The sequence below is a fragment of the Trachypithecus francoisi genome, unplaced genomic scaffold (assembly GCF_009764315.1).
Source record: "Trachypithecus francoisi isolate TF-2019V2 unplaced genomic scaffold, Tfra_2.0 Lachesis_group14, whole genome shotgun sequence".
Lineage (NCBI taxonomy): Eukaryota > Metazoa > Chordata > Mammalia > Primates > Cercopithecidae > Trachypithecus > Trachypithecus francoisi.
This window is the reverse complement of record NW_022681459.1, coordinates 34,775,326-34,787,738: the sequence shown is the minus strand read 5'-3', so window position 1 is coordinate 34,787,738 and position 12,413 is coordinate 34,775,326. Positions and strand designations below refer to the sequence as shown.

The 12,413-nt window shown below is 43.4% G+C and overlaps 1 long non-coding RNA gene across 1 annotated transcript; it reads left to right on the top strand.

The window, feature by feature from the left end:
- The first annotated feature begins 5,279 nt into the window (after positions 1-5,279).
- On the top strand, positions 5,280-11,166 carry LOC117096599. The gene is made up of 4 exons (XR_004442543.1): positions 5,280-5,344; positions 6,181-6,208; positions 6,286-6,735; positions 10,960-11,166. It is a non-coding gene; the product is annotated as an uncharacterized LOC117096599 (long non-coding RNA).
- Positions 11,167-12,413: the final 1,247 nt, after the last annotated feature.

The following is a 12,413-nucleotide window of genomic DNA, read 5'->3' as shown; positions in this document are numbered from 1 at the left end:
AGACCAAATTGGAAGCCCAGTCTAAACTCTGTACGTATTCTTCGTTTTTTTTAACAGCTTTCTTTAAACGTAGTTGACGTGCAAAACAATTTACTCATTTAAATTAGGTGATTCAGCGTTTCTACTGTGTTTACACAGTTGTGCAACCATTGTTACAATCTCATCTGAGAACCTCTTTATTCTGCCTCAGAGAACCCCACTAGTAGTCACTCCTCTGTCTTTCCCAACTCCCACACCCCTGGATCTAGGCAGCCTCGAATCTACTTCCTGTGTCTACCGTACAGTGTCTTTCTATATTAACCGGTTCTTAGGGTGACTATTTCACATTGATGAGGTTGCCCTAGCTAGAAAGCCAAGGATCTTTCATTTCTTTCTGCCCCTCTCCTTTGCCTTCCTTCAACACCAAGGAGAATGGTCCAACAGCAGCTCAGTCCATGCTTGTCAACCACCCCCCTCCATACACTCCAGCCCTGATCCACAGCCCCCAAGGCTCCTTGTGGGATTCCTCAGCAACACCAATGCACTGACCGTCACTCTATGTTCTCCTAGGTCGTGTTGAACGTCCGCAGGTGTCTGCACATCCCCGCGTGGAGGATACAAGCGCAGAACGTGTAAGACTATTTCTTTCTCTGGAAGAGAAATGTTTTTTTTTGTTTTGTGTTTTGTTTTTTCTGGGGCTTCTAGACTATCAAGTGAATATCATTTTTGACTGCCATCATGGGTCAGGCCTCAGTTGGTCATGGACTCTAGCGACCGGTCACTGGAGGTTATGACCAACTGAGGCCTGATTGACGATGGCAGTCAAAGGACGGCATCACTTACAAACTGTCTGGTAGTTAGTATGTCTCTCAATAGCAAGCTTTTCTCCCTGAAAAATAATTTTATATTTGTCAGCCAACATGGACACTTGTTAAATATTCCAAAAAAACCCCACTGCACTGTCCACAAGCATCCTCTATACTTTCTTTCGGGGCCAGTAACCTGATCACTGTTTTGGTTTTTTTTTTTTCTCTTATTGCAGAGAAAGCGGATCATCGAGTCTGGCCTCTGTACGTATTCTTTTTTCTTTAACAGCTTTATTTAAACGTAGTTGACATGCAAAACAATGTACCCATTTAAAGTAGGTGATTCAGTGTTGTTAGATCTACTAACATTCCCACATCTCAGAATAGGGAACTGAGGCACAGAGGGTTCATTTCACTGTCCCAGGTATGTGCAGATTCTAAGTAGGATTTGATCCCAGGCCATTCTTGGTGACTTGGATCTGCTGCTTTTCTATATTGTCTCATCTAAATAAAGGTATCTGCCTGCACAAACAGTCCGTTTTAAGTGCAATGAACCTTGCAAAATCCTCCTAGAACCCAAATCTAATTCAGGTAGAGTTGAAAAGCAGACGGTAAAAACTGGGATCAAAAGTTTCATCTGGGAATAAGATTTTACTAACTCTTCTGCTGTCCTCTGCCAGCAACATGTCAAGCACTGTCTTTATTATAATACATTTCCAAGAATCTATAAGAAGTCTGCTCTACCTTGCAGGTGTGCCTGTGGGTTTAAAGCCCTGGACAAAAAAAATATTGAAATCCAAGAAAATGTGGCCTGAAGACAATAAAGGTAGTGTGGAAATTAAATCATCAAGTTCACTTAAGCAAATAATTGCAGTGTATTCATTCAGTGCCCCATATTAGAGAAACTCAGTCAATGCTGTGTCATGTTCTTCATTTATGTCATTTGTGCCAATTTACGCATTAAATCAATGGTGGGTGACACAAGTACACAAGTAAAGTGACAATGACAACTTAGAGTTCAGTTCTTGTTTTTAGTATTTTATTTTTTTGTGAAAAGGTCTCCTTTGTCGCCCAGGAGTGCACTGGTGCGATCACAGCTCACTGCGATCTTGACCTCCCCAGGTTCAGGTGATCCTTCCACCTCAGCCTCCCAAGTAGCTGGCCATAAGGCACATGCCACTATATCAAGTTTATTATTATTATTATTATCTTTGTAGAGAAGGGATTTCACCATTCTGCCCAGGCTGGATTCACTTTTGATAGTAAAGGACATCTCAGATGTTTAGACATTTGCTTTCAGTTTGGTCAATTATGAATACAGCTATTACAAACCTTCCTGTGTCTTGTTTGGAAACATAAGTTTTAAAATGTAACTGAGGAAATACTTCAGCTTATGATGACTTGCTTGTATGGTAAGACTATATTTTTCTTTGTAAGAATTTTGGTAGAATTTACCAGTGAAATCATCTGAATATAGTGTTTTAGTTGTTTGAAAAGATATTAATCATTGATTCCATATCTAAAATTCTAAAATAAATGTAGGCCTATTCAGATGATCTGTTTCTCCTGAGAAGACTTTTGTTCTTCTAACATAGATTTTATAAATTGGCTCATTTCATCGACTGTATCCAATTGTGAGCACAGATGTGTTCAGAATATTCCTTTATTATTTACTATTTTTTGATTCGACTCCTCTTAAACTAATATTATGAGTATACTGTGACTTCTTTCTTTCCTTTGTGGGTAGCCAAGGTAGAGGTTTATCAATGTTACCGATCTTTTCAAAGAACCGGCTTTCGGTTTTGTTGATATTTTCTGGATTTCCTGTTTTCTATTGCATTGTACTCTGCAATCATTATTGATTTATCATCTGTTCTATGTTACACTGCTGTTTTTCTCTCATTGCCCAAGGTGAAGCTGAGATTATGAATTAAGATTTTTCTCATTATTGTCACAGCATCCTGAATGTAACTCATTGAATGTAGTCTCATTAAAATGCACACTGAATAATTCAAATGATAAAGATGTATGCTTTACTCCAACTTGAAAAATACAACAGGGTAGATGATAAACGTAGTGGCAGGGTATGTAGATCCACAGAAGTTAAAGGATCTTGTAACATTTCATAAAACTGGGGATTTGCCTGGACCTTCAAATGGGGAGGAGGTGTGATGAGATGCTGTCGCTGAAGCATACAGTGCCTTTCTGTATTAAACTGTTCTTAAGGTGACTATTTCACATTGATGAGGTTGCCCTAGCTAGAAAGCCAAGGCTCTTTCAATTCTTTCTGGCCCTCTCCTTTGCCTGCCTTCGACGCCAAGGAGAATGGTCCAGCAGCATCTCAGCCCATGCTTGTCAAGCGCCCACTTCCGTACACTCCATACACCCCAAGGTTCCTTGTGGGATTCCTCAGCAACACCAATGCACTGACCGTCACTCTGTGTTCTCCTAGATGCTGATGAAGATCTGCAGGCGCCTGCACATGGCGGTGTGGAGGACAATATGGGATCAGAACTTGTAAGACGTATTTCTTTCTCTGGAAGAGAAACTTGTTTTGGTTTTTTCTGGGGCTTCTAGACTATTAAGTGAATATCATTTTTGACTGCCATCATGAATCAGGTCTCAGGTGGTCATGGACTTTAGTGACCAGTCACTGGAGGTTATGACCCACTGAGGCCTCATTGACGATGGCAGTCCAAGGACGACATCACTTACAAAACTGTCTGGTAGTGAGTATGTTTCTCAATAGCAAGCTTTTCTCCTTGAAAAATAATTTTGTATTTGTCAGCCAACATGGTCACTTACTAAATACTCCCAAAAAAATCCCACGGCATTTTCCACAAGCATCCTCTATGCTTTATTTGGCGGCCAGTGACTTGATCACTGCTTGACGTCCGGTTTTTTATTTCACGAAGTCAGTAAAAGGCCTTTACCAACAGAACCCAGCATCATCTGATCCTCATGGTGTTTCTTTTTCTTTTCTCTTTTTGCAGGATTTATTTAGAGCTGAATATGACCACCGTACGTATTTATTGAAAAAAAAGAAAAAAAGCTTTGTTTAGCTGTAGTTGACATGCAAAACAATTCACCCATTTAAAGTAGGTGATTCAGCGTTTTTACTATATTTACACGGTTGTGCAACCATTGTTACAATCTCATCTGAGAACCTCTTTATTACCCCTGAAAGAAACCCCACTAGTAGTCACTCCTCTGTCTTTCCCAACTCTTAAGATGACTATTTCACATTGATGAGGTTGCCCTAGCTAGAAAGCCAAAGAGCTTTCATTTTTTTCTGCCCCTCTCCTTTGCCTTCCTTCAACACCAAGGAGAATGGTCCAGCAGCAGCTCAGTCCATGCTTGTCAACCACCCCCCTCCATACACTCCAGCCCCAGTCCACATCCCCCAAGGCTCCTTGTGGGATTCCTCAGCAACACCAATGCACTGACCGTCACTCTATGTTCTCCTAGGTCCTGTTGAAGATCTGCAGGCGTCTGCACATGGCTGCATGGAGGATATGCAATCAGAACGTGTAAGAGTTTATTTCTTTCTCTGGAAGAGAAATGTTTTTTTTGTTTTGTGTTTTGTTTTTTCTGGGGCTTCTAGACTATCAAGTGAATATCATTTTTCACTGCCATCATGGACCAGGCTTCAGTTGGTCATGGACTCTAGCGACTGGTCACTAGAGGTTATGACCAACTGAGGTCTCATTGACCATGGTAGTCAAAGGACGGCATCACTTAAAAACTGTTTGGTAGTGAGTGTATTTCTCAGTAGCAACTTTTCTCCGTGAAAAATAATTTTGTATTTGTCAGCCAACATGGACACTTGCTAAATATTCCAGAAAAAACACCCCCACTGCACTGTCCACAAGCATCCTCTGTGCTTTCTTTCAGGGCCAGTAACCTGATCACTGTTTTTTTTTTTTTTTTTTTTCTCTTATTGCAGAGCAATTCGAAAGCCCAGCGTCAACTCCGTACGTATTCTGTTTTTTTTTTAACAGCTTTATTTAAACGTAGTTGACGTGCAACACAATTTACTCATTTAAATTAGGTGATTCGGCGTTTGTACTATATTTACACGGTTGTGCAACCATTGTTACAATCTCATCTGAGAACCTCTTTATTCTCCCTCAAAGAAGCCCCACTAGTAGTCACTCCTCTGTCTTTCCCAAGTCCCACACCCCTGGATCTAGGCAGCCTCGAATCTACTTCATGTTTCTATAGTACAGTGTCTTTCTATAATAACCGGTTCTTAGGGTGACTATTTCACATTGATGAGGTTGCCCTTGCTAGAAAGCCAAGGATCTTTCATTTCTTTCTGCCCCTCTCCTTTGCCTTCCTTCAACACCAAGGAGAATGGTCCAGCAGCAGCTGAGTCCATGTTAGTCAACGGCCCACCTCCATGCACTCCAGCCCCAGTCCACATCCCCCAAGGCTCCTTGTGGGATTCCTCAGCAGCACCAATGCACTGACTGTCACTCTATCTTCTTCTAGATTTTGTCAAAGATCTCTGTGAGTGTCCATCTGGTAGTTTTGAAGATCACATGACACCGGAGATGGTAAGATGCATTTCTTTGTCTGAAGAAATGTTTTTCCTGGTTTCTCTTGCCTTATTAATGAAATGAAGATACAAAAATCTGACCAAGTACATTATAGAAGACAATTGCAATTTTTTGTTGGCTCTAATATCAAGGGAATAGCGTAGTTGATGGCTGTCGTCCATCAGGTCCTAGTTGATCATGGACTCTAGTGACTGGTCACCGAAGTTTATGACCAACTGAGTCCGGTTGGATGATGGTGGTCAAAAATGAGGGCATCACTTAGAAACTATCCTGTAGTGAGCATATTTCTCAGTAGCAACTTTTTCTTCTTGAAAAGTATTTTGTATTTGCCAGCCAACATGGACTTGGTAAATATTCCATGAAAACTCATTGCCTTTTTCACAAGCATTGTCTATGCTTCATTCATGGGGCCCGTGACTTGATCACTGTTTGACATGTTGTTTTCTAATGTCACCAAGTGAATAAAAGATTTGTACTGGCTGGGCGTGGTGGCTCACGCCTGTAATCCCAGCACTTTGGGAGGCCGAGGCAGGCGGATCACGAGGTCAGGAGCTTGAGACCATCCTGGCTAACATGGTGAAACCCCGTCTCTACTAAAAACACAAAAAATTAGCTAGGCGTGGTGGCGGGCACCTGTAGTCCTAGCTACTCGGGAGGCTGAGGCAGGAGAATGGCGTGAACCCGGGACGTGGAGCTTGCAGTGAGCCAAGAGCGCACCACTGCCCTCCACCCTGGGCGACAGAGCAAGACTCCGTCAAAAAAAAAAAGAGGTCTGTGCCAACAGGACTCCATGTGATCTGATCCTCATAGTGTTTTCCTTTCTCCTATTGCAGGCAGAGAGGGGACGCGAAGCTTACCTCTGTAAGTGTGTGTGTGTGTGTGTGTGTGTGTGTGTGTATTTTGTTTGTTTGAGACGAAGCCTTGTTCTTGTCCCCTAGGCTGGGCTGAGATGGTGGAAGCTCGGCTGAAGACATCCCCCACCTACCAGGTTCCAGGAGTTCTCTGGTTTCCGCGTCCCAAGTAGCTGGGATCAGGGACGCCTGCCACCACGCCCAGCTGCCATCATTTTATGAATGCATATTTCCATCTGGGTGAAAAAATATATCACAAACCCCTTTCTCTTCCTACTGAGCACCTGTGAACAGTGACCTGCAGTTTGTGGCTGCAGCCAGTCCTCATGGAGCCTGGTGTTCTTACTTTTCATTCTGAGGCTCACATTCTCAGTCACCCTTCAGGAGAACACCCGCCCCATCCTGGGTCATTACAGAGTGTGCCCATCCATCTGCTGCATCTAAGGAGCTGGGTCCAGTTTCTACGGTGAATCCATATATTTCTGTGTTTCCTGGATAAGGAAGAGGAAAGGAGCTGAGCTGGGGGAGGAAGAAGAGGTAATATTAACTGACTCCTTATTTTGTACCAGGCACTGTACTAGTTACATATCCTTTTATCTCATGTAATTCTTACCAAACAGTAAGGGGGTTGGGAGTGATAGGGACAATACTGTTACCTCCATTTTAGGGTGAGAAAATTAAGGCTCAGAAAGGTTAAATAACTTGCCCAAGGTCACTCAGTTGCTAAGAGCCAGGATATGAAACAGTACATGGGTTTAAATTTCTTTTCAATTTCCCTGCTGCATTCTGAATATGTATTGGCATTTACCCTTGGGCTATGTAGGACAAGTGCTTTGTCACAAAACAGCTATTGTGAACTCTTTCTGCCCTAGTATGATTCATGCATTTTATCTTCTTCAAACTAAAAACCTTTAAGAGGCCGGGCGCGGTGGCTCAAGCCTGTAATCCCAGCACTTTGGGAGGCCGAGACGGGCGGATCACGAGGTCAGGAGATCGAGACCATCCTGGCTAACACGGCGAAACCCCGTCTCTACTAAAAATACAAAAACTAGCCGGGCGAGGTGGCAGGCGCCTGTAGTCCCAGCTACTCGGGAGGCTGAGGCAGGAGAATGGCGTAAACCCGGGAAGCGGAGCTTGCAGTGAGCTGAGATCTGGCCACTGCACTCCAGTCCCGGCGACAGAGCGAGACTCCGCCTCAAAAAAAAAAAACCTTTAAGAGTCAGGAACGGGCCATACTGGCTCTCAACTTAAACCTCAGCCACTTTGACCCTAAAATTCAGACTTGTGTAGACATCTCTAGAAGACTTGGTGGACTAATCTTTAAGAGTTCGTTTGCATGAGGGAGGAAGAGGAGCCCAAATTTGGACGAAGTCCGTTTCTTAGAGTTCCTCCAGCCCAGTCTGAGTGGCAGAAATCAGGAACTGAAAATAAATCTGAAAGTTGTTTGAAATCATGGTAAGACATGGGGAACATAATATACTGGGAGCTTGTGTTATAAATGAGGCTATTTTTGTATTTTTAGTATTTTGTATTTTTAGTAGAGACGGGGTTTCACCATGTTGGCCAGGCTGGTCTCGAACTCCTGATCTGAAGTGATCCCCCCCACCTCAGCCTCCAAAAGTGCTGGGATTACAGGCGTGAGCTACCGCGCCCAGCCCACTGTAAGTCTGTATATATATAAGAGAAATATAATACATATGGCTGGGCACGGTGGCTCAGGCCTGTAATCCCAGCACTTTGGGCGGCCGAGGCGGGTGGATCACGAGATCAGGAGATTGAGACCATCCTAGCTAACACAGTGAAACTCCGTCTCTACTAAAAATACAAAAAATTAGCCGGGCGTGATGGCGGGCGCCTGTGGTCCCAGGTACTCCGGAGGAGAAAGGTGTGAACCCAGGAGGTAGAGCTTGCCGTGAGCCAAGGTCGTACCACTGCACTCCAGCCTGGGTGACAGAGCGAGACTCTGTCTCAAAAAATATACATATATATAAATATATAATATATTATATAACATTATATATGCTATATAATATATTGTGTATATATACTATATAAATATATAATATATATGATGTTACATATAATACAAATATATAATATATATGATATTATCTATAACATAATCACATTTCTGGGCCGGAAATGTGTTTCAACTAGATGTAGCCCCCCAGTTCTTGGCCAGGGCAGTGACAGCGCTCCCGAGTAGCGGGGGAGGTGGGGAGAGACATGAGATCCAGCAGAGGGTGAGCTCGGCAAAGGGGTGGGGACTGACCCTAGAGTCCAGGTCATCCTCGCAACTCTTCTGTGGAATCCGCAACACCTCAGTTTCCACTTACTTTGGAGATGGTTTAACATCATCAGTATCACACTCGGGGTCTTCCCGCAGATGGAAGAGGAACCCTGGCCATGGGTGTTTACTGCCAGGGGAGCGACTGTCTCTTCCTCGTTTGTCCTTATCCTAGAGTTCAGTCCTGGGGGAGACATGTTAGGCCCAATGGATGTTTTAATGAACACACCCCTAGGATGAGTTCTAGGTCGCACCCAGGCTGGGATCTAGTGCAGGTGTGGAAGGGTTTTCTTCTCAGCCTGTTGCGCCCCACACTCATCCTGGAGCCTGCTCAGCTTCTGCGTCAGGGTCCCTGGAGATGAGGGTGAGCTCCTGAGGACAGCGAGATGCCCCTACCCCTCTGCTTCTGCTGCTCTGATCTTGTCTAAACAGGGCGTGCAGAGCCATGCTCGTCCACTGGGTGCAAGAGCGCCCCATGCTGGAATCCCTGTGGACCTGGATATTGTCCTCATGATCATCTCCCCAGCCCCACAGAGTGACTGACCCTTGTGCAGATGCCCAGGAAGTAACCTTAAATGTAGGCTAGAATCAGAGCAGCAAATGATTCTGCAAAAAAAAAAAAAAAACTCCAGGATAAGGGAGTCATGTCTTCCTCATTTCTGGATCTCTGGAGCTGTCCCGTCTAGTGTGGTTCTCAGTCATATATGTGCCTCTTCATGGTTAAATAAATTTAAATATATACAATTAAAAATTCAGAACCTCATCACAACAGCCACCATGCAATGGCCCAGCAGCCACATGTTTATACAGCTCGAGTTTTCCTTCTTTCTACCCTTTGATGAGAACATGATCTTCAGGCTGGTGCTGGTTTACCGGAAATTCTAGGGGTGGTACATGTGCTAAAAGACTTTTAGTTTTGAGGGAAAGGAAAGTGAAAGATGAAATCAAGTATATAATTTTTAAGAAATGGACCTTTTGTTTTAAATGTGGGGACATCAGCAGTGAACTTTATAGTCCTTGGTGCCTTCTTACCGAGAAGTTTCCTTTAGCATCTATTTTTATTAGTTTTTAAGACCAAAGAACTCCAAACACCATTTTATATTTGACAATGCTTCCTGTATGTTTATACCAGATAAGCTAGATTTCACCTTTATGTTAGTGTTATTAATGTTCAACTTAGTTTGAAGAAAACTTTGTAAACATATTTATTCAATTTTTAATATCTGATCATAAGATTTTTATAGACTTTTTTAACCTTTTATAATTTTTGTCAAAGAGCAGGCTAGTGCTTTCAGAAAAACCCGTTGTATCTTTATTTTAATGTCCAGTTCACAGAAAAACTGGATGATACCCTTTAACTGTAGCCAATGTTTCCACACAGAATTTTCTTTATAATTAACGTTTCAAAACTTGCTTAAACCTTCAAAACAATTTTTTAACCTTTTAATGTAAGTAAAAATAAACATTCTTATGCCTCCTTATAATCCTTTTACCAAAGGCATATTTTACTTTCCTTATACACCTTGCACATAAACTGTTTCTTCAATAGTTTTACATTCAGGAGGATTAATTAATTTAAATTATACAACATTTCTTGCATAAATTTTTCTAACACTTTTTTTATGACTTTCACAGACAATTCTTCGACATGCCTCAACTTTCTGACTTATTGCAAACATCCCTTTCTTTCAACAACTAGTTAATTTATTTCAGGTCAAGAATTTTCCATATAACATTCCTTTTTATATAAATTCTGCCCCCCTTCCTTTTTTTTTTTTTTTATTGTTGTTTTCAGAGATGATAACTATTCTTTTCCAAAGCAAACTTCCTTCATATCTGTGGACTAGACTGTCTAAGGCCACAGATCAGAAGTTACTATAATACATGTTACATTGTTAACGTTTAGCAAACTTTACTTTTGTGGAAAACTTTGTAAGTGTGGGATTTCAGTTATCCTTTGTATTAACAAGACTTTGTTTAGTCCAAATTAACTTAGAATTAGTATAGATGGCTTTTTTCCCCCCTGGTTCTGTAAGTACCTTAAGGCTTGGCTAAGTGCAAACAGCTCGCATATTTGAGCAGACCAATTATTAGGCAATTTTCCTAACTCTGCTTCTACAAGAGTTTCCCTCAGTTACAGAATACCCATTGTGGTTTTTCCTCAGTCACCTGGGAGAAACTATCTATCATCCTGTCCTGAAGGGAGTTCCTCCTAGGTCTAGTCGGACCTTTGTATGGCAATTAAGATTTAAATCCCCCGTTAGGAAATCTGCTGGGTTAAGAGCATTTTCAGGGGTTTATGTTAAATCATCTTTTTCTAACAGAATAGCCCCATACTTTAAGATTTTTGAGTTAGTAAGCTACCTTGTTTCTTTTTTTTTTTTTTCTTTTTTTACTTAGGATACTTCTTAACTGGTGAAGTGTGCTCACAATTAGGTTTCTTCTAAATTTATTTTTCTGCTTTCTTCTGTTAGCAAAGCAGTTGCCGCTACAGACTGAATGCATTTGAACCATCTGCGGGACACTGGGTTCCAGGAACTCACACCAAATCAGACTCAAAACCAAAACCAAAGTGCCGATAAAGGCACGCCATGGGTGATCAGGCCACACGTCAACCGAAATGGAGTGGGCAAGTTCCCAAGACTGGTCCTGTCAAGCAATTCAAACCAAGTCAAAATCAAAACCCAAATCAGGCCGGGCGTGGTGGCTCAAGCCTGTAATCCCAGCACTTTGGGAGGCCGAGACGGGCGGATCACGAGGTCAGGAGATCGAGACCATCCTGGCTAACACAGTGAAACCCCGTCTCTACTAAAAAAGTACCAAAAAAACTAGCCGGGCGTGGTAGCGGGCGCCTGTAGTCCCAGCTACTCGGGAGGCTGAGGCAGGAGAATGGCGTAAACCCGGGAGGTGGAGCTTGCAGTGAGCTGAGATGCCGCCACTGCACTCCAGCCTGGGCGACAGAGCGAGACTCCGTCTCAAAAAAAAAAAAAGACTTATACCCATTTCTTTTTAAAAATCAGTTAACAGCCGGGCACGGTGGCTCAAGCCTGTAATCCCAGCACTTTGGGAGGCCGAGACGGGTGGATCACGAGGTCAGGAGATCGAGACCATCCTGGCTAACCCGGAGAAACCCCGACTCTACTAAAAAAACAGAAAAAACTAGCCGGGCGAAGTGGCGGGCGCCTGTAGTCCCAGCTGCTCGGGAGGCTGAGGCAGGAGAATGGTGTGAATCCAGGAGGTGGAGCTTGCAGTGAGCTGACATCTGGTCACTGCACTCCAGCCTGGGCGACAGAGCGAGACTCCATCTCAATAATAAACAAAAACAAAAACCCAAAAATGCTGATAAAGGCATGCTATGGGTGATCAGGCCACGCTTCCACTCAAATGGAGTGGGCAAGTTCCCAAGACTGGTCCTACTCTACTCCAGATATCTGGACTCCAAGAGCCAGTTCCTTCCTGGTGTTCAGTGTGTTGATTCTCCACAGCTGCCTGCAGTGCACTGCTCTGATGAGGCATTCCACCAGGGCAAATGCCTGCCCAGGAGCATGCTCAGGATCCGCGTAGCTCAAGCTGGCCGGAGTCCCCTGCAGGGATGCTCCACAGGGCAGGCCTAAGCCACCTAAGGGGCTGCCTCGCTTCCCGGTCAGGGAACCAAGAAATGTAACAGGATGAGCCACAGACAAAAGTCCTCAGACACTAGGTTAAAGAAGGAAGAGGCTTTATTCAGCCAGGAGGTCAGCAGACTTGCATCTCAAGAACAGAACTGAGCTCTCCAAAGGCTTCATTTGGCCAGGAGCGTCGATGGACTTGCGTCTCAAGAACAGAAGCGAGCTCCCTGAAGAAAGAGTTCCTGGCCCTTTTAAGGGCTTACAATTGTAAGGCGTCCACGTGACAGGGTCGTGGTAGGCTGAGCAAGCATGGGGTAGTG